The 26,527-nt window shown below is 41.3% G+C and overlaps 1 long non-coding RNA gene across 1 annotated transcript in view; it reads left to right on the top strand.

The window, feature by feature from the left end:
- The window catches only part of LOC139105845 (uncharacterized), a 47,373-nt gene extending 22,872 nt beyond the window's left edge, over nt 1-24,501 (top strand). Inside the window, exon 4 of the long non-coding RNA XR_011546247.1 lies at nt 23,555-24,501. This is a non-coding gene — a long non-coding RNA (uncharacterized lncRNA). The remainder of the gene's footprint in view (nt 1-23,554) is intronic.
- The last annotated feature ends 2,026 nt before the right edge of the window (nt 24,502-26,527 follow it).

Raw genomic sequence — 26,527 nt, 5'->3', positions numbered from 1 at the left:
CGTGAATTTCGAAAGCCGTTCGTCAATCCCGTGATTATTCTGTTATGGCTAAAGCGTAGGCGAACACTTGCGCGCGGAAAGTATCGGAAATTACAACGAGAACCGATTAACGTGCACGTCTTATTATCTTTAAATTTAGCTAATTAGAGATCGTTATGTTAAGGGTCATATAAATAAAAAAGAAAAAAAAACGATTTTTTCTCAATCTTGTATAGTTATATTGTACACTAATATCGTGATATTACGTTAACTGACAAGTAAATGAGCATTGTCAATCAGTACGCTTCTATTTTTGCCGTGGCCGTTCAGGTCGGTGCATTAGTTTGAGTAAAGTAATCATTTCGATAAACGCAATTCCGAAGTCGCGAGTATGATAAATCTATTCGGCACGCCAGTTACCGTATTTTCACTCTCGTGAATAAACATAAGGCACACTTGTGCATGTCTCTGGCATATGAGTTCATCAAAATTATACCGGTTGCAACACCTGACCTAAGAAGATCGCTTATTTTCTCAAGGACTGTCACCGACTAACTGTCCGCGCTGTAACTCACAGTCGAAGCTGTTCACGTGATTCACACACTTCATATATATATATATATGTATAAAAAAAGAGACTTCTCGTCACCGTCGGGCTTATTGTGCCCGTTTCATATTCAGCATTATTATGTGACTAACATGCGCTACCGCAACTTTCACGCACGAAACAGTCACGGAGTCAAGTGACACGATGGTTGCGCAAACAGATACGATCTAGCACGTGACGTTCCGAATTTGCCGGAGCCGTCAAAGCGCGCGGAGAGGCTAAGGGAACGAACGAGGTCGAATGACCCGCGCAAGAACGATGCATTTGGTTGAATGTAGCCGAAATCACAAGCGGAGAAGCCGCGAGGGTGTAAGTACGAGTTGGTATATTTGTTGTAAAGCGTCGTGCAACGTCGGTCGTTGCAAAACAGGAAAACACGTTACGCGTCCGACGCTAATGTGATTTGCGGAACGCGATAGATATACGGAGAAGTGAAAGGGGGCCAGAGAGGCTAAGGGAATCAGGTGGCAGGACGGAGAAACCAGACAGCGAATTCGCGCCATTGTATCGTCCCGTTTAAAGTCGAGGAGAAACGTCGCAGCGAAAAAAAAAAAGAAAAAAAAAAGGAAAGAAAGAAAGAAAGACAGAAAAGAGTTCTGTGTATACTTAGGTGGCCTCTTAATGCAACGCCCGAATTTTCCACACGACTACTTCGACGTCGTATTGTTTCCAACCGAAACGCGGTGACGTTGGAGAACGGTAAAGAAAAGTCGGCGTCGCGCGGATTCATCGGTACGAGATATTCTTAAAAATTATCAATTTTAAAATTGATCGCTTAAATTCGTATTATTAAAAATGCACGAGCGCGATAAAAATTAAAATATACCCGACAATATTATCATTCTAAGAAATTCTACTCGATGGAAAAAAAAAAAAAAAAATTCTCCCATATTTCTTATTTAACACTTAAAGCGTATTAATTATTATCCATTCGGTATTGTCTTTTAAGTATCGATGCGCGGCCGATATTGAAAATAGATCGCGATATCGACAGAATTTATTGATACCTATTTTCAGTATCGGTACTCGGGCAATACCAAAGTAGGTATTTCTAGCATAAGAGCTTCTTTACGTAGATGCGGTTCGCGAGTGCGGTACAAAACCGTGTGCGCACGTGCGAGCGTTACGTCTTGTCGTGTGCGTGTGTATGTGTGTACGTGTGTTAATATATGTATGCACGCGTGTAGGTTTGGCTCGCGTATGCACGGGAGTCGACGTTAACCGAGAACCGTTTCGATATACACGGCACGTACCGGCGATGTATCGCCTGATCGTGTTCCCAACGCGACGAGGAAACTTTTCACAGCCCCCGCGGCCCCGGAACAGCACGGTGTGCGGCCGTCCTCCGCCGAAAACGCTCGACGAGACGTTGGCGTGTAAGTACGTAACGGAATCTCGTGTTTTTCATCGGGACGCGAAAACGCCCCGAGATTCTTCGGGTCTCTTCCCCGTTGCCTCATCCCGAGGGTCGCGGATTAGGAAAGTTTCTCCCGGTGAGGCAGCTAAAGGGCTCCAGAAGAAATACGAGGAAACGTAAATAAAAAGATACGCGGGGAAACAATACTTCTCCGCTTTCGTTAAAACATTGCGCATTTTGATGCCTGCGCCTCTTGGCTCGAATTATTTTCCGCTTACAATAATGTCTCGTACATCGCTTTTTCTTTTCCTTCGGCCCGTTATTCAGTATTGCTATAGTTATTACTAATTAAAAATAAATTTTCTAAGCAAACGTTGATACGTAATTTATATTTTTAGACTATTTTAGAGCGATGAAAGTAGTTGATACATGAGAGTTTTTAAATACAGTTTTCGTTAAAGTCTCTTCGATTCAATCTTGATTTTCAAACTCTTTTTTTTTTCTTTTTTTTTTTTTAAATTTAGGAGATCTTTCTCTCTATCTCTGTCAGCCCTCTTATGTATTAAAACCAGCTCTCGCGGAATTGACTTTATGAAAAATCGCAAGAGCCCGACAATTCAGAGTGCACTCAATGTACCGTGCGTGAAGCACCTATCCGCACCAATGCTTAATTAACACCGTTAACATGGACATCGCATACACTCGAGATGATTTTTAAATCTATATTGCTGTCGTATCCAGCCAGCAGCGATTTTCATCGCAGAATTTAAACGGTTTATACAGATGTAAACAATTATGATTGGATTTAACTCGTGAACGCGAAGCGTCGCCGTCCTTTGCTGATTCGCGCGACTGTAATTAATCGGTGTATTTTCCTACGCCGTGCCGAAAGTATTCTTCAATAAGATTCACCGTGTACAATAGATTTTTTTTAAACGGTAAAGCGGAGAGGGGGGAACGGTCAGTCGTGGGAGCTAGAGTCGAAACGTGTCCATTAATAAAATGTTGGAGGTGCTCTTCTCTCCTTCTTACCGAGGTGATAACGATCGGTCGTATATTCCAACCGCGATGAAAAATGGACGAGAGTGCAGGCTGGGGCGTCTCGAAGCGGTCCCTGAAGGATTTGCGAGGGTGGGATCCAGCCGGCTCTCTTCGCGCGGCGATATACGAGACGGGAGTGCGGAATCTGCCGGAACCGGAAAGCGTGTCATCGTCTGCATATCAACGAACGCGGCGCAACGCGGGGCGGAAAGCGCGCGCGAGGGATGCGCTTTAATAGTGGCGCATTTCCAAGCGGGGCCGCGTCGAGTTCTCGTGGTTGTGCACGTACGTGCGCACACAGCCCACCCTAGACCTCCCGACGCTATGGGAGAAGACGGAAGAGCCCGGCCAACAATCGCTCCGTTTCACGCTCCACTGGAGAGCGTCTTTTTTCATTTAACATGCAAGGTGTTCTTTGACGCGCGAAAGCTGTCGATTCCTTCCGCTGTTCCCGTTGCGACGTGGCGACTTAGCAATTTGAGCGTCTACTCGAGAGAGCACGGTCGGGCCTTTATCGTCAATCGCGCACCAATATTACTGACGCTCAGCGACGACGTCAATCGAACTTCTTCACACCGCGACAGATTCCCGTTTCTATTACTACGCGAGCTTTCGCACGATCGTATTACACAAAGACCCTTGGCGCGTTAACCCGACGCACTCGATATCATATAGTCCAAAGTAGCGTCTTACGTATCGGTAGTCTGACGATCGTTAATATCGCGGCGACATATGTATATGTGTACGTACGTACGATCTCGAGCAGGTGGGAGAATAACGGAGGTGCGTTGTTTCAAAGTCTCGCCGTCGACATCGCCGTGTCTTTACAGGCTACTTCAAAGTGATTGAACCACCACGAAGATCACGTCACGATCTATTCCGCTCGCGGCGGAACGCGAGTATATCTATATATATGAACAGCGTATATTTATCGTATACTCGGGCAAAGTGTGGCGAATGGGTCTCCTTGGAGCATGAACGGCAGCATGTTGATTTTTATTGGCGCTCTCTCGCTCGCGCATTTGCTTCGCGGCTCCGTTTGCGCGGAGAGCACTCCGTCCATTGTTAAGTAGATTTATACGATGTACCGATGACTATCGGAAACCGCATCTGCGGAGTCCTACACTTATTGCCTCTTCGTCTTCCCTCCGCCCTCCGTCTCTTCATCTTCTCGCGTCTCGTTCCCGTCTACGATTTGCGCTACGCTCTTGCATAAGCTTTTCTCGACGATATCAGAGTAGTTCCTTTCCCTTTGCTATTCCATAGCTCACGTTGAACGTGAACACTTTTAGCAAATCGTTCGATTCGAGTCGACACTTTTGTCCCGAGTTATTCCATTTTACTCGAGATTTTGGTATGACTGAATAAAAGAACTCGCGTAAAAGATAAAAAATATAAAAAAAAAAAACAAAAAAAAAGAAAAATTCTTAAAGTCACAGCTACGTTAAATGTAACACCTACGTTTTCTAAAGAATTACTTTGGATAATTATTTATTAACTAAGTCTTTGTACGCGAGAAATACTATATAAGTTACTTAAAAAGACATCTAAAAAATTAAGTTGTCAACGTTGCGGTAATCTTCCAAATTACGATTAACGCTGATTAAACGGAAGATTTATAGCCGTGGAGAGCAAAGAGTCGCGAGGGTATTATGACACAGTAATTTTGACTACTCGCGATTTCTCTTGCGTACGTTCGATTGCAACAAGAACTTCTTCCAACTCTCTCTCTCTTTCTCTCTGCCTTTGTCCCCGTCTCCTTTTATCGCTTACTCGTTGTGATGCTGCGTTCATCGTTTGCCGATATTTCGAAAGTAAACTTCTACGAAACTTGTGCAGTAGAATCTAATGAGACTTCTCGCGCTGGCGTGAGAACTTTCCTCCTCGTTTCGTCGTAATGAAGACTGATCAACAGTGAATCTTATTTTTAGTCCACTTTTAGTTCTGCTGAACTTTCTTCCCGCTGTATGCGGACGAGACCACGAAAGCTGCGATGAGCTATGAATCAATATATTATTATTTACTAAGTCTTAACGCGATCCTTAGAAAACCGTTAATCGCACTTGTCAATACTCATCATCGCGACGCGACATACATAAACGTGAAATGCTATTTGCCGGCGTCGTTAACGCATTCGAGAATTACAAGACGAGAAATATAACTCTCACTAATTCCGTCGTCGCTTATAACGATGTGAGGAAACACAAAAACATGGGCGCCGGGCGGCATCAAGAAATGAGGCGTTTAATTCCTTCGTTCTCGCGCTGTGCACGTGCCGTGTACGAGCCATTAGCTTCAATCGCGCGGGGGCTTATAGTTTCCTCAAGGATCTCGTCTTCCCTCGGAGAAGACCATTTTTTAATCCAAATTAATGCTTTCAGCGAAATTACATGAAAACTCCGTAACTTGCCGGTCCTATCTGTGTGTCTACAGTCTTTCTCGTTATCTCTCTCAGGTTATCTGCTAATCAATAACTTTGCCGTGTTCCGTTTCAATATGAAAATAAATTTTAATTTCGTTGTTCGCTTATATATATATATTTTTTTTTTTTTGTATATATACACATTATTTAAAAGCTATTACGCTTTTTTTTTCTTGTTAATTCCAATGATTTAATATTTGCTTAACCAAAAACTATTTTATACATATAAAAAGTTATTGCTTATAAAAATATTTAACGCATATATGTCACGCATATTTAACAGTATTAAAACCTGAATGTATATTGTGTTAGATAGAGAGATAGATAGATAGATAGATGGCGAGAGAAAAAGAAAGAGAAACGCGACTAGAATGCGCACATATGCAGACATGAATTCTAAATTTTGAATAAGCCACAAAATCGATTTCAATAAAATTTAAACAACATGTCACGTAACCGGTAGAATAATACTGTGCGCAAATTTTCGACTAACAAGTATCATGCTGTAACAATAATAACTGAACATAAATACAGTTACTCGCGAATATAAAACAAATTTATTTCTTTTACAATCCGATATTATCACTACTGTCCTAACCGCGGATAAAAAATGTGCAAAATTTTTTTACCAAATATTCCGGGAATAAATTTTTCTGAATTATACGGGCGTCACGTAGACACTAAAACAACGATCCCCAGGTATTAATTTCACGATAATTTTCTGCTTTGAACTAACGAGTACCAAAAATCTATAAATTTATTCGTATCACGTTGAGAGTTAAAAAAGGGCTATGAATTAAAAAAAATGTTATATATATATACATTTATGAAATATTTATCGAAATAAAAATTTGATGAGCTATGAATAGCGGGAATAATGCTATCGGTAGGACAAAGAGTGAAACGTGAATAGCGCGTATATCTTTTAATCGCGCTATGTTTTATTATATCATTTTCAATTTTCGCACGTGCGCCGCTAACAGCTGTTTGCTTCGCGCACGGCTCGATTTCGCGTATTGACAATCGTACGATGACAATGGGGAGCGAGCTTCATTGAACGCCGGCGAATGACGAGGTTTATCGCTCCCCAGGACGGCGCGTGCAATCGCGTTAGGAATGCGAGTACGCACGATGTCATTTCCTTCGATCAAGGGACCGTGCTTTCATCGAGCTCGTTCCGGAGATCGTTCGTTTGGTCTCGTCTCTAATGCCAGAGCAATGACCTTGCCGCGTTTCGCCGTGCAAACTGCAATTCATTCGGCCCTCGCGTCCGATACGCCGCTTGTATCGTCGGAGAGATGCACCATGGAGGTCTCTTGTGCAATCTGCAGCCGTTGCAACGACCGCTCAAGAGCGGGCTTGGCGTGGATCGGACTTAATCGCTTTAAAGATCGAGACCGTGCTTAAAGAGGATATGTCAGATTTGCCACGGTTATCCGTGAGCATGGCTGATTCAATTTTTTTTTCTTTTTTTTTTTTATATGCCGTGCAGATTTATGCATTAACGTTATGAGCAATGTAGAAATGCGATAAAAGAGTTGAGATAAGGCTTGAAAATTTATTACAGTTTACGAATCAGTTTGTTATATAAAATGTAACTATAATATTGCATGTTAATTACTTTCACACGCGCGATAAATAGTAATTTGTTTAAATAATTCTCAACTGGATCAATTACTGTCGTATACTCTCACAAATAATAAAATTGCAAGACAAGACAAACTAGTTAAAAGTTAAATTAATTTTTATTTATATATATATATATATTTTTTTTTAATTAAAAAAATTTTTTTTATTCTATCGAACGTTTGTAAAGTTGTATAGAGTTATCAGCAATGCCAATGCAAAGAAACGATCGATACGCGAGAAATTTGCTCTGCAGGGTGCAAATCTAATTACTTTCGAGGCATTCGATCCGCCGCGGCTAAAGAACGTAGCCAATCTATTTCTGGTAATTCTAGCTATATACGTACGCGCGGTATCGCTGCTTGTAGAAATCGCAGTTTGATGAATGCGAATTCCACGCGATCGCGAGCAATTTCCGCGTCGTGGCAAAACAGAGATTGTGATTCTGGCGTGAGTCATCTCGGGCATGCTACACTATCGTAACTGCGACCGTAGCTCATTGAGCACGTTACTGCGGTGCTCGATGATTACATTCCAACGACTTAGGAAGTTTTTGTTATTGCGAATCTGGCCAAGTGCGGCAGTGTGCGGCGCGTACACACACACGGCGTGCTTGCAGCACGAATCAACGATGCTATATTCGGAGAGTGCACTCATTCGAGAGAATGCTAAAGCTGAATTAATAGAGGGGAAGGAAAATAATGTCCGATGTTTATTTTCTTTCCCATATGGGAACTATCGGACCGGGCAAAAAGATTTCCGTTTAGAAATATTATCTTCATTTAGTGTATCAATGATGAATTGAAATACGTCACTTTCGTGCTGTATAACTTCCTGCGGTGAAACGCAAACGATAATATCGTCTTTGAAAATTCGGTGAAAAAATAGACTAATAATTTTCAATGCGAGTAATAATAATGGTCCGGTACTATAGTTCATCATGAAGTAATAATAAGAAGACAGGATTACAGGAACGTAAACCTGAATTGGAGTTGCAAAGCTCGGAATAAAAGTCACTCTGAGCAGGTTGAGATAAGTCGACTATGTGCCCAATGGGACAAGAATAGGAGGCGAAGAGAATGAAGAGAATTGTCGAGAATCAGTCTCTCATAGGGGTCTGCGGGCGCGATTGCGACGGTCTCTTACTCCGTCCTTAACGAACCTTTAATGCTTGCCCGTAGTACGATGACGAAGGGTCCCACAATTTCGTGGCGCGGCGGTCGAAAGTGACACCGAATTCCCCGGCATTTAACCCGGTGCGTTAACCTTTCTGAAACCGAAGCAATTGCACTCATTGTCGGGAACGGGTGGCTAAAGGGAATAATGCGCAATGGTTGAGTGGGGCGAAGCGGGGCGGGAGAGGAGGAGGCGGATGGAAGAATGGGCGAAGGATGGGTGATTCAGCGTTTAATTGGACATGTGCTTTTTTATCCGACTTTCCACTCTGACTGTTCCGAGTGTGGGTGCATCTGATCTGGGCGCCGCTGCGAGAAACGGAGAGACCTCGGGGCTAGAGATATTAAAGATCCACGGGCGAAAGAAAAGCTGAGAAAGGGACGGTCGTATCACGCGCGACATTTGCCCTGCCGTACTTGCTCCGTGTTTCGTTCCACTCCTCCGTTCGTAAAGTGTGCACACGCTGCCGGTATGCGTGTCACGCGGTACCCGTGGAAGGTTAACAAATACGGTCAACGCTAATTGACTTTTTAACCGTTAATTAAGCCCCGCGGCATGCCTGGTCGTGATAACGTTACGGCTCCGCCGCGAGGAAAAAGTAGTTACGAATATACTTCTCGGGGCCTCGGCGGATCTGTATTTTTAACAGACGAAAGTGTCCTCGCGCAAAGCTGACTTCCTAATCCTCGGACACTTGTTGTCCGAGGTGATTCAAGACAAACAGATTGAACGGCGACATTGTCTATAGAGTTTAACGGTTGGCCGCGATAACTTTGATCGCCAATGAAACTTTCATGTTTACTACGACTATTATTTCAGAGTTCAATGACCTTGCGGCTTTCGACTTAATCGCATTACCTCCTGGAAGCACCGATTGCTTTGCATAATACATAGGCTCCGCGACTACGTGCGACTACATTATTAATTGTATCGTTAAAAACTTGGGGTATCATATAATAAATGTAGTTAATTAGACAAAAATATGAAACAAAGCGAATATTTAAAGAGATCAAGATATGATTTTCCAACATTTCGCGTAATTTTAGCGCGGTAATATAAAATTTTTATTCATTAATAGAATAAATTTATATGTCTACAAATTGGTAATTAATTTTGTAGATACTTTGCTTGTTTAAAATTACACGTTAATAAATCGAAAAGAAAAACATGTTGATGTCGAATATCGGCGATATTGAATTTCGGAAATGCACATTACGGTAATCACATCAATCGAGGCTCGTTATCGTCTATATTATCGACGTGTCATCGGCTGACTTCCTGTTTATGCAAAAGCCAACAATAAATCGGTATTTTGGCGTACCGTGCTTGAAAATATAGGTTAACAGCTACGTCAATTTCGCTCAGAGCGCGCAGTCCACGGAGACGTGTTATTTTTTTTTTTTTTTTTTTTTTTTGGACGTGAAAGATGCACGCTCAGTTTCACTCGTCCTCAAGGTCCCATAGACATCGAACAATAACGCAACGCGCACCTGCGCTTCAATAATAACGCACGAGCCGCGGAACTGACCTCGTTAGCAAGTATCTAGACTTCTCCACGTATGTACACACACTATCGCACATGCATAGACACAGCGAAGGAATTAGCACGCCAAAAACGAAATCGAGCGAATGACCCTGGTCCCCACATTCCCCATTCGAGGCATTTTCCAAAAAGACAATGACGCGCATTCGTGGTGCGCGATTGTATGTGACGCTGCAATTCGAATGCCACGAAAGAATAATTCATAATTCACGACTGACCTCTTTAGAACGCCGCTTTGACTCTCTCGAATCCCGTTGTGTATTTTCCCGGACAATCTGTGCAATGCGTCGTACGTTATATGGTTTATCATACAAAGTAAAACCTTTAACAGAATCTGAGTAATTAGTTATTAACACTGTTTCGTCAATAAGAAAAGTCTAGTGTTCTTTAGAATTAAACGTAAATAATTAAAATTGTCATTGTATTCCTCGGTTTGTCATATTTAATTAATGTTAAATTTTAAATTAAAGAAATAGAAATAAAATAAACTTTTTAATAAAAAATTTTTTTTTACGTATTTAATTGCAACATTAAATTAATTGATCAGTACACGGATTTTAATGAAAATTTTATATCTCATATATTTTATGCAATTAAAATCAAATTAATATACAAAAATATCATTTGCATAAATTTTGAAAAATGACTGCTAAACGCTTTTCATTTAAATAACGTATAGTTTGCGGGATTATAACGAAGGGATTAAATAATTTAAAGATGATCGTTTGAGATAATTAATTAATTATTAGTAGTTTAATTATATACTTTATATCTTAAATAAAAAAAAATAATTGTAATAAATTCTTTCTTGTTCTTTAAGTCGATGTTATTTCACATTCAAGTAGATTGCATAATTAATAACGCTATTATTGAACGTCTTTGGTCAAATATGTACGCACGAGTTTACGTACAGGCATCTGTACTTTTAAACTCTGCCATAATTCGCTTTTAATTGCTTTAATTCGGGTCATTGCATCCTACACGTAGTCTGAGTTCACTTAGCTCCACTATTGCGCTTGGTATGCAACAGTGTTTGTATTTCACGTTTACGTATCTAATTTCACAACTGGTGTACGTTTATCGGCATAATTTCTCGCTATATGTACAACACAGAGACCGGGGAAATAGATATACGAAATAAAAATATGTACACGCGCTCAGGTATATACATTTTTCGGTTTGATACCACAGCGATTCGAGATATCGTACTGTAACGTTAGATATTTACAAATTTGATTTTTCGTGCGATAATAGATTTCAATTCGGGCACAGTAAAAATGTGTGTACTAATTTATCATAATCGCATATCTCCGCCGTGACAGTCTATCGTTGTTATCTTATCCGGGAGGAGAAATCGTAAAAGAAGATTTTGAAGAAACTTTTCTTATGGAAAGATAGTAGAACAAACACATGAGCAACACGCGGCGCGATATCGCTCGAAATAAAATAGCTACACCTTGAGAAAGCGATAGGCATAGGAGTTTCGTTACTCTCTTTCTCTCGTGCATTTTATTTATAACGGCTCTTCTGTTAGAAATCTGGAAGCGTCTAATCGCGCTGGAGTAACAAGAAAAAAAAAAAAAAAAATTCGTCATCGATGCGATTCTACGAAAGATTTACATTTAGATATCTGTCTACGAATTAATAAGCAAGCCAGATAACTCGGCAGATCTTTTTCTTGGATAAAATGAGATATCGGATTATATCACTCGCAATCTTCACCTCTATTTCAATTCCGTTCGGTGAAATCAACGAGTTATCTGAATGGTCGCATGATGTCGAGACGATTTCGCGGAAGCAAAAAGCAACCAAGGGTGAGAGCGAGGGTATTAGATGAGTTTTGCGTGTACATTTTGTTTTCTTTTTCGTTATTTCTTCTACGAAAAAATACGCATGGGGAAAAAGGATCGTAAGAACGAGGGATAAGACCCTCGAACATCGGAGCATGAAACCGTAAAATATTTGGAACGGTCATGCTGTTGTGATATTTCGCCGTCGCGTCCCTCTTTTCTTCCGGCTTGCAAAGAAAGGAAAAGTAAATGGGTTGACTGGAGTGCGACGTGAGAAGGAACGGGATGACACGAATGGGAAAGAGTGAAGGAAAAAAGAAAAGGATGACGTCAAAAGAATAAAAATTGACTATAACATAAAGAAGCGGGAAGTATCGCGATAGCAACCTTCGGGAAAGAGAAACCACGCGATAACGTGCTTGAGATGCAATATCAATGCGTCTAATTCACGCAGGTGCTTATCTGGCAGATGCGAGTGCGAATGGCAATCAAGGCGACAAGAATCGCAGACGGCAGGACGAGCTGCGAAAACTAGAAGTTAAATTTCAAAGAATATTTTATCGCAGTTATACGGCCACTTATCGATCCGAGCCCGCGAGTCCTTTAATATCCATTTTTTATTCAGCGGTTGAAATAACTTCTCAAAAGAATATTAATTATGAAAACGTTGTTCAGTGTTGCTCCGTTTAATTATTGTTACTACATTATTACGCGGCTAACTTTTCCATTCTTTGGGGCTTTAAATTGCTACGCGAAAGGAAATCTGAAGCTCTCATCGGGATGGAACATCACGCGCAGCCAACGACCACGATTACGTCCGCAATCAACTCGACAACGGTGTGTTTCCCTCTTCCCAAATTTAATGACAAGCTTGACGACGTCAAATGACGATACCGCTGCGCCTAAAAAAAAAAAAAATTATTTTGCCACACCGGAATCGTGCTACGCAAAGGACACCGGTGATCTTAACAAAGCGTAACCTCTGCTTTATAAAATTAGAATCTCGAGTCCCGCGGGTACTACTGCCGGTCCCCATAATCATCATTGTGTAGCGAAGATAGAATCTTTTGTTAGAATTAGTGCGGCGTAATCGTGGCCGAGACGCGATGCGCGGTCTCGCGAGACCGATCAGGTAAAAGGGGGGGGGAAAAAAAAGGGAATCCTGGTTTCTTAGAACGACGACAGTGCTCAGAATCACTATCGTGTCGCATAGTAATGAATCCCATCTAACGGTACTTTATTCCGATACACACGAAAAAGAGCCTTTCAGTTCAAATTTACGCGCAGGTGTTTACGAATTAAGGTGGTATTTAAGTCGCCACTTTTACGCGCGTTAACGGTGGTCCGAAAGATAGTAAGCACCCTCTTGTTTTCGTAGACAATGAAAGCGATACTACTGTTTCAGGAATAATACTAGGGTTATACTGTAAACATCTTGTAATCAGACTTAAAAAAAAAAAAAAAAAAATTCTAATGACAAAAATATTTAGATTTATCTGAACTGAGAAACTGAGAGTTGTTTGGACTGCTTTTAATTTACGAAGCAGACGCGTTTAATGTAAGATAGTTTTGAATTTATCAAACTGGTTTAGCGGGCGATTGCGAATATATAGTTATGTACAAGTATGACCATTTCTGTACTGTTGTACGAGCAAGGACCGAGGCTTAATTTTACATGCATACCGGTTCGATACGCTCTACGACCAATAAGTAAGTCGGTACCAGTTGCACGTCACCATACATCCTCTGTTCACCATAATCTGTTGACAGACTGCATAATTCATTCCGTCATTGGCAGGCCACTGAGTCCGATGATTCGTTATATCGCGTCGCACGAAGTACAACGGCCGAATGGCAATGCTGTTTGGTACGTTCGGTGTATGATTCGGCAAATTATTTGCATTATAGTCATCCTGGAAGCACTCGGGCATCTATAAATAAAAAACAACGAAATTCAATAAAACTTCGACTTTTCGTTATAAGAAAGAACTTTATCATCACGTATAATTAATCAAAATCTCATTTACATGAGACACGAAAATTCTGACTTGTAGGTATATAGAACAACACCATTTTTCAATTTTTTTTTTTCTTTTTCTATATAAGAAAAATATACACAGTGAAGAAGTTGCATAAAATTTATATAGAAATGTACGTAAAATACGTGCGTAAAATTGTTAAGGGCGGATATTTATCTACGCTAAGATAATTGTGTTGGAATTTTCATTCTTTTATTATTGTAAATTTTTTTTCGTTATTATCAGGGTGTTTTAATATTAATATTTCACTTTTCCACGGCTAGTCCGTAAAATTACACGATCAAAGTGTCAGCTGTGCCAGCACCGAAAGCTGCAATGTAAAAGATAACGGGCTTCGCGTGAATCAAAATTACGAGAGCATATTCGTCCTTTGACTGACGTTAATTCTATTTCCCGGGAAAATTGAAGCGGAGCGATAAAATCGCTCGCTCGGATACATTGCAGACCTTTCTTCCGTTTGAGATCTCCGTCGATTAAAAACAGGAACATAGATTTTTACCTTTAAACTAAATCCAAGCAAATGTTTGTTTATCATGTCGACTATTAAAAAAATTTTAATAATTTTTAATTAATATTTTAATAAGGTAGCTAGGCAAATCACTTTTCTTTTAATATAACTTTGTAAAAATTTTGTAAATATTAATATGTCCAATAAGGGTTTGCAATTCAAATTTTATAAATATATTATTCTAAAATTTTTTTTTATTACTCTTTGCGAGTCCCGCGAATACTCATGAGTTACTCCTCAAATCATTCTTAATAGGCACTTTAGGGCTTCTCGAAAGAAGTGATACTAACGCCGAGCGCCATTAGCTGCGTTTTAGGGTTGAGTTGCGCAACCGTGGTACTCCTTACCTAATGGTCGCTAATATATCATACTTTTTTCAACTGTCACCTGTACGACATCCATTTTGCTACAACGTGGTTCGCGTCACTACCGCCCAGCGGACTGGCATTTCATCTATCCACCATCACTTTGCCGCCACGCAGTTACAGCTTCTTACAAGCGCTATCGTACCCAGTTACCCCCCCCATCCTTTCAATTCCCATTTCGCTCGTTTTTGTTAAGTGCGGGGATTCTCAACTTTGCGAATGGCGTAATTATATCGTCAGAAGACCTTTTCTTTTTTTTTTTTTTTTTTTTGCATCAAGTTTATTATCAGCAGATTAATCTCGCAAGAGTACCGACATAATTTTCTACACTTTTATATAACGAGCCTGACACTTTATACAAAGTGTTGCTTCAATTAAAATAAGTATTCCAGCTTAAAAAAAAAAAAAAGCAGAGGTTAGAAATATTTGATCTCGAAGAAACTTTTAATATACGTATATAATGCATTTACCATATTGGACATATTTCTTTCTTTTTCTGAATAATTATATAATTTGATACAACATTGTAAAAAAAGGGAGCGTTTGGAAATCAATATAATACATCGCTAGGTAAATATCTGAATGTATCTTTTAATTGCTTTGAGTAACATTTTGAGATACGAAGTAAGAGCAGTTTCGAGCCACTCGTGCGCGTCTATCTGATATACGTGGCGAGTAAACGTGCATTTGCGCACTCGCGCGTTTACTAGGAAGAATTTGCGAGCTGGTGTGTATATATTCGTATACACACATACATATTGTATATATTTTATATATATATATATATATATATATATATATATATATATATATATGCATTGTGGGATCCAGCAACCACATACAAGTGTGGCATCCTCAAGGGAGGCACACTCAAGGATCGGAATGCTTTGCCACTCTCCCCCCGTGACCTACCTCCACTATCTCCGCTCTCGTAACAGCGTCTACCCAGAAAATCCAAACATTCTTTCGGGTTTATCAACTTTGTATTTAATTCACGAGATTCCGCAACAGAGACGGTCGCAAAATCTAAGAGTTGTCGAAAGCGCAAAATTATAAGTCGCATGAATATCATTTCTTGAAGAAAGAAATGCTCTTGTAAAACGATGCTTAATCTCGAATTAAATGTATGCATAATTGAGCTTATAGCCAGCGATACCCGAACGTGATTCGGCCGTTGCGTTTATTATCAGTTTAAAATGAAATGAATTTCGCGAACTTAGCAATCCGAGCTGTCTCTCTCCCGCCGCGTAGACTCGGCGTGCGCCTTTGTACGGCCGCGTTCCGCTTTATCTGCGTCGACCAAACGGCCGTCTAGCCCAACTTACCGATTCCGACATTCTAATCTCGCCAGGATACCAGCGGCTAACGTACTTTCCCGACGCGATAAAGACCGCATCCTCCGGTGAGATAAAGAGCCTCCGCCATCCGTCAGTTGGTGTTTCCCTGACGTTTCGGTGACGTCGAGGCTGAAAAACGCTTCATGCCTCGGATGTAAATCCCCGAGCAGATTTCAACGCGAGTTAGACTCCCGCTCGCGGCAGACTTCGCTCATGTCGAGGCCCTTCGGACGTAGGATTCGCCCTTCATCGATCTTCGGCGGGCTTTATGAGCTTACACAGAGAGCGGCGGAAAGGCTCTGTGTGAGCACGAAGTGCGGCGAAGTACACTTTTAAAAGCTCGCGGGGATACGCGGTCGGATGATTCGCTTACAGCACTTGGCACACTTTCAACGTTGTCTCGACAAACTTCTCCGGAGTTACAGGCATTCTCTTTCCACAAGCAAAACGCGGTTGATTATCGGTGCATGCCGTACACGATAGTAAGAAGGGACCGGAAGAGTCGCGGATTTTACGGGGGGTCGATATGAATAGAGATCGGGCATAATTTCCTCAGTACGCGTTCCGTGCACGCGCAATTACTTGAATTTTATGCCCTATTCCCTGCAAGCGGAACGACTTATATTCCTACTTTCCTCGCGACCGAGTAGGATATTTTAAAATCCATAGTAGGGAGAAATAAATTTTCATATTAAACGACAACTTTTATACGTCATAAAACTGATCTGAAAATTCATAATATAACAGTAATATAATAAATTCCGATTATTATTAATCGTCTGCCAACGTCATTTTCCTAGCACGCGATCGCGAAAATTCATAAAGGATATCCTTCCATTATCCGCATTTTTCTTTCGCCCCTTCCCGCCCTTATTCGCGTTAAAACTGCGAGAGTGAGTCGATAGTTTAGCAAGTATCGATCAAGTGTCTAAGTACGTGTACCTCGACGGAACGCGCACGCTTCTCGTTGTAAAGCGCGGATAACGCGTTCTTAATTTGAATCACGTCGACCCTATTGGCAAGAAGTTAACGAGCAGTTTTCGTAATAATACGTGAGTCAGCGTTCTTAAAGACGGGAGCGTACGGGAGTCGGAGACGACAACGGCCTCTCGAAAGTGGAGAGTCGCGTGTTTGTGACACGGTCGGTGTACGTGTACTGGCACGGGATTAATTGAGTACTCGGGGAGGCGGAGGAATGAACACGCGCACGGTTCATCGATTCCCGTCGGCTCTATGAGCTTATACGTACGCGAGGGGCGCGGGCGGGTTAGATGAATGGACGGATGAAATGGATTTACACGAAACGGCGGAACATTTTTCAGGAGCTCATAAGAGCGAGCGAGAATCTCAAAGCTGGGCGGCGGCGGGAGGGAAACACACCGGAGCGTAGAAGGGAGCGAGATATCGACCGCGGCAAGTGACAGCTTCTCGAAAGTAGAAACCCTCTCTTAACGACAAATGTGTGCTACCAGGATCAATTGAATGCCTCGGAGAACGCAGTTCTCCGAGAGTATAACGGAGAATCGATATCGCTCCTAGAACGCGCTCCCTTCGACTGCTCCGAACGGCCACTGTAATTTTGTATTCGGACTATCGTCCGGTGGGTGTGTGTGTGTATGATGCGTGGCGTGTGACTCGCCAAGAATTGGCAAGTTTCACTTCGCGGGACTATGTTTGTCGTCGACGATCGGCACTGAATTAAAGAATCGATAAACGACCAATTTAGCAGTTGCGAGTATATCGTCCGATCGTCGACCAGGACTGCTCCAACACCAAGCACTTATATTTCTCAAATTTTACGAGGAGTGAAAAAGGCATCTCTTGGCGCGCTACCAAGAAAAATATTTCCGGCAATAGTGTATATGGAGCTTTTACGACGGCGTACGGAATATGGATGAATACTTTTTCACTAGAATAAAGCCGTTCTTCTTTCCGACGGCGAAGTTAAAAGTCGCGCGCTACGATTTGCGAAACAATCGGTAAAGAAAAATTGTAATTCCACGTGTATACGTACTCGCTTACGAAAGTCGCAATGAATTGATACGTCGCCGATATATTTTACTTTTTACAACTCTTGCCCGGACTCGAATAACGTTCGATGCCTTTTCTATTTCTGGACGCCTCGATAAGACCAATCGTGTCTTTCCTTGAAACACGTGTAGTCATTCCAGCCGATGTGACGCATTGCCGGGAAAAGGGCTATTATGAAGGCCAGCTATTACAGAACAATCCTTCGCGTGGTATCGATTCGGCTTTGTGAGAGCTTTTTTTTTCCCGCGGGACACACTTTTCTCCGTATCACAGATCAGTAGGAAGTGAAAAGATAAATATTTTCATCCCTTCGTGAACAAAATAGTTGATTATATAATTTCTTGCGTAATAATATAATAATCTGTTTTATTTCAACTATATATATATATATATATATATATATATATATATTTTTTTTTAAATTTAAAATTGATATTTCGAATCTCTTTACGGCAGTATAAAAAAAAAAAAAAAAAATTACGTCTGACGTTAGCCCGTTTCTATGTGTACGTATATGTGTACGTTATGTATGTACTCATACGTTAGTTTCCATAAACCTGTTTAGTCCTTCCCATCGTAGCCTTGCCTAAAGTCAAATCCCTGGCACCAGGGGTCCAACAGGATTATCGTAATGGTTCGCCAAGGTTCGCCGCGACCTTCGATCGCCAGTAGTAGCTTTCCACACCTGTGATGATTTGCTTTCGAAACACACTTTATAAACATCAAAAAGAATATGATATTATTCGACTAGCAGAATGTAAATGTGTTTTTAATACAATATGGATCTAATGGTCTCGAAAATTGAAGTAGTTTTAAAATCTGAAGAACAACTTGTGATTTTACTTACCACATCTACTGTATATTATTTATAATATTATAAAGAAAGATTTTTAAGCAATAAGCACTTATCAGCAAAAATTGCTGAACTGAAATCGAGTAGCAAAACCATAAATTCAACGGTGCGATATACGCGAAGTAACTATTTATCTAGTTATCCGCGAAGTAAGTCACGTATAGTTCCGCCCTCACTAGCTTCATTATCTTCGCGGGACACGTTTCTCCCCTGATGCAACGAGATTGTCGGATGTGCAGAGCGAAGAAGCGAAACGCGGTGGATGAGCGAACGGGTGGCTTCTTCTTCCGTCCTGGATCGAGGGGGACGAAGGGGTACAGACGAGTCCAAACTTGAGTTTCCTCCCTTTTCCCGTCTCTCATCCCATCCCCCCGCGGTTCATTTAGTTTTCTTTCTTCTCCCTGCTTCCTTCCTTAGTTTCTTTCTCGTTGCCGTCCGGTGTCCCCGGTTAACGTCGCGAGTCACGTCGTGTCAGAAGGGTTTTGCGAGTCGGCGGATGACTGCCGGCGGGTGATACGTCGCTTTCTCGCGTGACGTCAGTCCCATCGCGAAAGAAAAGGGTGCTGGTAGCGATGGTTATGGCACGAACGGGAGGGAAAGAGAAACGCGGAGTAGATTCGCCGCCGCGAGAAGCCCCGCTTAGATGCTGCGCCAGAAGGGCTCAGTGTTACAAATGACCGCGGTGCTATGCATACCCAAGCAGACCGAAGACACGCCGAAGTGTAGAGGAGGGGGGGAGGGGGAGGAAATAAAAAAAAAGAGAAAAATAATGAAACAGAAAAGTATTTATTTGGGACTTGCAGATTTAGTATTCTATCAGATCGTAACAGTGCTACGTAGGCGAATAAATAAAAAAAAAAGTAACTGACAGTAAACGATTTTATTAAATGGCGCGTTTTACCATTTAGTCGGAAAATTTTGCCTCGTAAGTGTCTCTGTATTATTATATTGCATATTTTTTAATTCGTTAAATCATTAAATCTAATTCTTCGCTCATAATGCTCCATTCATTCGCCCGAGTTCACGGAAGTGAAACTGTGATGCTTTTATTTATTCGCAGCTCGCGCAAGTTGCGAATAAATAAAAAACATCTATAACTTCATTCTTAGAGATTCAGCGAATCGAGGAATCCTCGTTTCCGCAATGGTAATGGCGCGTGCTTCCATTATTCTTAGCGCTCTCCCTCATCGCCAGCGGGAGTGACGCATGGGCATTCCGCGGGTACTTACGGCACGAGAACAGAGCGCGCAATCATCCTGGATCAATATTTTATTAAAAAGAGTTCCAGGAGTTGACGGCGTGTATATATATAATACTCTTGACGTTTTGTATTCATTTCTTTAATACATAAATCTTCACATATCGAAAGAAAAATCTGCGCTTTTCAATACATAAAATTATTAAATCCATCATTTTGCGCAAATCACATCGTCTTTGAATAAAATAATTTAGGAAATTAATCACGATATATTCTCGTAAACGCGAGCGTATTTTAAATATATTAAATCGGAAAGATTTATTTGATAAATATGAAATATACATAAATGATAAAAATAAAGGAAATGTATTTTCGTGGATTGGATATGATGGAAAAATTTAAGAATTTAATAGATCTTTATTAAAACCCGCTGTTCGCGCAACGTTTTTTTTTTTCTTTTTTTTCCGCTATATCAACGTCGAAGAAGAAATGAGATTGCGCACGCGGTTGAAGATCACTAGATAAAGACGGGAAGACGGGGTAGCCGTCTTGGTAGAGTAGCTCGGAGCTTAAGAGCAACATCAGGGGAGAAAGACAGGCACCGAGGATGGCGATGACCCCCTCGCATCGCGGGGGGGGGAAGGGGAAAGGAAAACGCGGACGGCGGAAAGATGGGACACGATCGCGTTTGCATGCAAATGCCAAGTACCGCGCGGTAAATGTTTCTGCGCGATAAAAGTCTTGTAGTGGCGCGGCAGCCATCGCGTGAATTTACGTGCTTTTTCGAGCGACTGCCATCCCACTTTCAACCTGACGCGTTCGCCACCGAGCGCGAAGCTCGGCTCCGCCGCCGCAAATGAGTAGACACGCGCTTACGCGGGTGCACTTGTATGCGTCTAGATATATACGTATGCTGGAAAGGCCTACCTACCTATATGCCGCTGTAATGCGCCCGAATTATTAAGAGAGAGCTGCTAAGCCACACTTACCGCCCTCCATATCCAACCACCTTCCGAGAGCTGTCTGTTACATTATCAAGAACGGGAGCTGCTCCGAGACGCGCTTGCGGGTGTTCGCTGCTCGTACATTGTCGGCCGTCACTCTGTCATTGTCTCGATAACAATATACCGTGGATATCCAACCGCAGTTTCGAACGTCTAGTTATGCCGCATGATTTCGTGGCGCAATTACACACTGTCGTGAGAATGTGTTTGGATTACGAATCCAAAATATCGAGATAAAATACCGAGAAAGTCAGCTGTCTCTTACCGAAAATAATGCCTGTTAACAAAAAAGAGAAAAGCTACGCCTTTCTTCTCTCTCGCGCTTCTAAATACAATTCCGTTTTGAACAATAAATTTAACTCGCCCAAGTTCGACTCGCTTTCGATCGCGAACGACGAAGGCTGCGAAACAAATCGCTGCCCCGCCGCCGTGGTTTTAGCCGCTTTTGGCTAATTTCTCTCGCCGTGAAAATCCTAATTAATGAGAGCGAATTACGCGGCTTCGAGTTTGTTCCGGGTGCCTCGACAGCTCGCGCAAGGGGCCGAAAAGCGGTCGAAGCGGAGGGATGAACAAAGAGGAAAAGCGTCCAGAATGCGATAGTAAGGATCGCTGCACTTTCGAGGAGAGAAGGTGGCGGAACAAAGGCGCAATGGGATGGATGCTAACTAATCGGGTAATTTTTCCGGCATCAGTCGGTGAATATCAACGCTGCCGTTGAGCCCTCCCGCGGCATTAAGAACGACAAACGATCGTCGATCCATCTGGCTCAACGCTACTACACCGAGCGTCAACCTTCCGTCCCACCCATCGTCGCCCCGACAAAATCCACCGGCTGTCTATTCTCTCGCGGATCGAACTACCTTTCCTGACCTGCGAAACGATCGCTTCAGATCACTCCCTCGAGAAATAATTTTTGAATACTTGACATGCGCGAATAAATCGATCCAAATAATTGAACAATAGACGACGAACGACTCGCCTGCTTTTTTTTTCTCTCTTTTAAATAACCATGCGATAATTAATTAATTCGAGAGGCGTAAACAAAATTTTTTTATTCAGTTACGTCTCTCGTATTTGTATATCTGACTCGTGTTTATAATTGTGAATTAATTAAGAACTTTTTATTACGATCACTATACATTTAATAAATAAAGAAATGCATCGGCATGATGTAAAAGGCAATTTGTCGGGAATTGTAGCCTTCATACGCCGCAAATGTACGTTAACGTTTTATGAAACCGCGGATGGAAGCAAGGGCACCTGAGTACCAGTGGAAATTGTGTCGCTGGAGAGAAGAATAACCGGCTATAGCGTGCGGTTAACCGGAAGCGGAAAAGGTCAAATCGCGTCGGTGGGTAAGCTCGCTTGGCCGGGGTAGAGCCGCGATAATTGGAACAAAGAGAGTTGGCTCCGAGAGTCAGGAGGAATCCTCGTCCTCGGGGCACCCTCTCCCCTTCTCCGTCTTTCATTCCCTCACTTCCTCTCCGGTAGCGATAAAGTTTAACTCTTTCGAACTCTGTTAGCGGTGTACTCCTTCCGGAGCACGAAGAAAAATTCCCTTTATCTAGTTCGCCATTTTTTTATCCCTCGCTTCGTCCGTTCATTTCTCCCAGCGTGTTACTATACTTTGTACTGCACTTGCGAAACTACGCTTGACGAGTTACAACGAGTTTAGCCTTAATTACAACAGAAGAAACTGTAACCCACATTTTTACATGCTTATAAAATTTTTCACCGCGACAGCAAATCCTTATTATTAAGTTAGATATTCGTTGTGTCTCGTGAAACGTTTCCAGAGGAAGTAGCTTCTTTAAGATCCACCTCTTTCACATCTCGATCGAATTTATGTTTCTTCCGCCTCGATATAGTTATAAATGTCAGTATGAATTAGTGTTAGGTAATTGCAATTAGAAAATTTAATTTTTTTTTTTTAATAAAGAGTTAATATATCAAGATATAATTTTTTTAGAGTAACAATAATAATTAATTATATTCATGGTGCATTGAATGAAAGTTATAGTTTACATTAATTAATACATGTATAAACTAAACATTAATATAGCTAAATATTAAATTAATGATACCAGCTTTCTCATGGTTTCAAATACATTAACTGGAAAAATAAATAAACAGCTAATATGTGTTTAAAGCACATCATTAACAAATATATAGAACACAATATCATTATTTCTGCAATATTGTGAATACATTAAATTTTTAATGTCACTAAATGTCTCTAAAAAAAATTATAATCTTTTTATTTTTATTCTAACTATTCGTTTTATATTTAATAATTTTCAACAGCGAGCTACAGCCACGGAATTTCCGCGATCAGGCCGTGTGTCTTTTTGTATATCGCGTTATTGCTGAGTAGCGACCGAGTGACAAGCAAAGTCTTAATGAATCAAGCGGTGCCAGAACATCGCCCGGCACAATTAGCCGACCTACGACAATCGCCGAACCTACGATAATCTCGGCGACGTACATGGCTCGCGCGCGTGGTGTCTGATAATCGTTTCGCGCTAGATTGTCGCGCGTAGTGGATCTCTCGAGCGCCAATAACTTTATTTTTATTCATTTATTTTTATTTAATTAAAGAAAAAATTAGAGACGCGTAATTTTTTTTTTTGCACTGGATACATTAATCTACATTAATATATTTTTATTTTATGTTACAGTCACCAGCAGCGTCTTCAACTCCGCTGATCTTCGTGCAGATCGGTAAGTCGCATGGATTTTTTTTTTAATTTTTAATATGGTTTGGGGAAAAATGTACGACAGGTCTAAAAATAATAGTAATAATAATTTATTAAAAAATAACGAAGTCATAAATATTACAAATAATAAAAATTAATCAATCAATATACCAAACGTTAATACACGTCTCACGTTTGAAATGCGCTTGCTTAACATAGTCTGGATTTATTAATGACGGAGGAAGTAGCGGAAGAAGTTATGCTGAAAATCTCGCTTAATGTTTTAATAAGAGTTGAGAATATTAACGAAAGCGGAGTCAAGTTGGTTGCACAAAGGCAAAAGTGGAAAGTATAGCGTTTACAATCCTGCAGCGTTTAGCATGAATAGTATGCAGGAACAGAGTGAAAACTTCAGCAAAAGTTCTTTACGCAAAAATTCACTGCGCATAACGCAGAAACGCATTTGATGGCGCGACCGCAACCTCGTTGCGGGCGGATTCTCGTTTAATGTTCCGTAAGAAGTAGCGGCGGCTCGTTTTAAAGAATGCCTGAGGTGCGCGGAAAATCCTAACGCGAGTAGCCGGCCATAAAACACAGCCCGCAGGAGAATCATCAAAAACTATTCGCGGCCGCTTGTGTTTTACAGCCTTTTGCATAAAATATGAAGTCGCCACGTGTAAAATATTATCGCGCACGCTCCTCGCCGAATAATATATATCGCAGTCGATATCAGCGTTATCAATATTCACGCGGGTGCATATGGATCTCCCCCGCCCCGATGTGTTTTCGATCGGCAGCCGTGTGGTTTCTCTCTCGATTCCCGCGGAATACCATTATCCCGGTGGCTTCCCGTTGCACTCTCGGTTCGATCACCGTTCGCGGAATACCCATTTCGCAACCAAATGAAGTTAGTCTCTTGTTTCTTGTGTTTTTCCTCCGGCGTGTTTCTCTCTTCTCTCCCCACGGTAACATTGGCAATGTAAAAGCGCATAAACTTCAGAAACCCGATGGTTAGATGTGGCTCGAAGTGGATAGGTCGACGTGATCAGTGTTGTTTCAGCGTAAACCAACGAGCGAACGACGTAGCAGAAGGGTGTTGACGAAAGGAGCGGAAAATAAGGCGGAAGCAATAGCGCTCCATGTGGCTGGAAACTCGTTTCGTCCATTAAAGCGCGCTTTCTTGCTGGCTTGTTTTTCGTCTTCCTCGCCGCGGCTCGGTGCCGCTCGTGGCATTGAGATATACACGAGGAAAACACGCGCTACGTACTCTGGCGCGATGTCGACCCCGGACTACTCCACAGCGACTCATCCTCGCAATTCACCCTCACTCCCCTCATTCTCCACCTCAACGAGAGCCTAAGTGAAATTTCGTGCCGGGCGCGCTCCTTTTTCTCTTCCTACATCCCGGCCTTTCAGTCTCCACTCACCGGTCGTCTTTGCGGCGAGTCAAGATAAAGGATCCGACCTCCCCTCCCCCGTTTCCTCCCATTGCGCGATATCCCCCGAGATATCTTATATCGCCCAGAAATTTCCGTACCCTTCTCCTTCTCTCATGAACGGAAAAAAAGAAAGTTTGGCACGGCTTCTAACCGATTCTGTTGGGGTTAAAGTAACGACGTTCTTCCGCCGCAGCCTAATATAAAGTTAATTCACTTTCGTGGCAGTGGCGCGTATCGTTGTATATGATCGTAAGGGAACAAACGGGATTTGCTTATCCCCGTGGTGGTTGTATTGCGGCGGATATGTTATATCAGAGCGGAACGGAAAATAGCGAGGGAGAACATAAGAATAGTTTCGGCGTTCGCGAAGCAAAAATGTCGGACTAGGTCAGCGAGGCAAAACGCCGAAATGCCAAAGAGCGCGGAAATAACTGATAAAACATCCGAATATTTTATCCGCCAACGAATGAAAGTGACGTTGAAAAAAGAATCCGCAAGAAGTTCTCTTTCAAATTGGATATGTAAACGGAGCGAACCAAGATAGAAAAATCGATAAGATCGATTGGGACGTCAAGCGCGCTCTTCTTTTGCGTTCTTTGATTGAGTTTTGCATCAGTTATTATTTTTAACTCTTGTTAACTCGTGTGATGATTAAGCGGAACGTGAAAAAACGAACCAAGTACGAACTTTGATATCGCAACCCCAACACGAAATTAATTTTAATCCTTTAATATCAATTTTATTTTTAAACCATATCGTTGCACAATTACGGCACATTTTAGAATTATTATTTATATTTTTTATGAATTTATTAACTTTTTTTTATATAGCCACATAAACAACATAGTTCTATTTTTTTTTTTTTGAAAGCAAATGGCCAAGTATTATAAGGATCGCGCATCGATCATACCGTAGGCGACTTCTTTCAAGGGTTGTTTGCTTTACCCTTAAACTTAACCCTCGCTTACAAAGATGAAGGATCGTAGAGTAGGCGTGGGCGTGTTGTTGGTCGAGAAATCGGGCACGTTTCGTGTGACGAAGGTTTTGGTGGTATATATATAACGCGTGCCGCGACTCGAATAAGAGGGATAAGATTCGAGTTCAAAAATATCACTAATATATTATTTCGGCTTCGATATTTCAGTATTAACGCGAATAGAAAAGATACGTTTATGGTTCTTTAAGTATAACGTTATATCGTTTTTTTCGGTTTCTTTTTTTTCTTTTCTTTTTTTTTTTTTTTTACTAAACAGGAATATAATGATTTATATAGATACTTATTTTATCAAAAATTTATTGTAAACATTTGTTAAATTATTATTTGTAGGAATTATAATAAATTAAATCATATCGCTAAGTCGTTAAGATTGTCTTATTCATTAATATACAAAAGGTGCTTTACATCTAAAAAGCTTTTTAAAAATAATGAGCTATATCTAATCATCTTACGTGTACACTTTGAGATTTTTTTTTCCTACAATAGCACATGTGCAAACTTATCTCGGGTAAACGATAC

Source organism: Cardiocondyla obscurior, linkage group LG09, assembly GCF_019399895.1.
Source record: "Cardiocondyla obscurior isolate alpha-2009 linkage group LG09, Cobs3.1, whole genome shotgun sequence".
NCBI classification, from domain to species: domain Eukaryota; kingdom Metazoa; phylum Arthropoda; class Insecta; order Hymenoptera; family Formicidae; genus Cardiocondyla; species Cardiocondyla obscurior.
The sequence above is the reverse complement of the archived record's forward strand: the minus strand, read 5'-3'. Positions and strand labels throughout refer to the sequence as shown.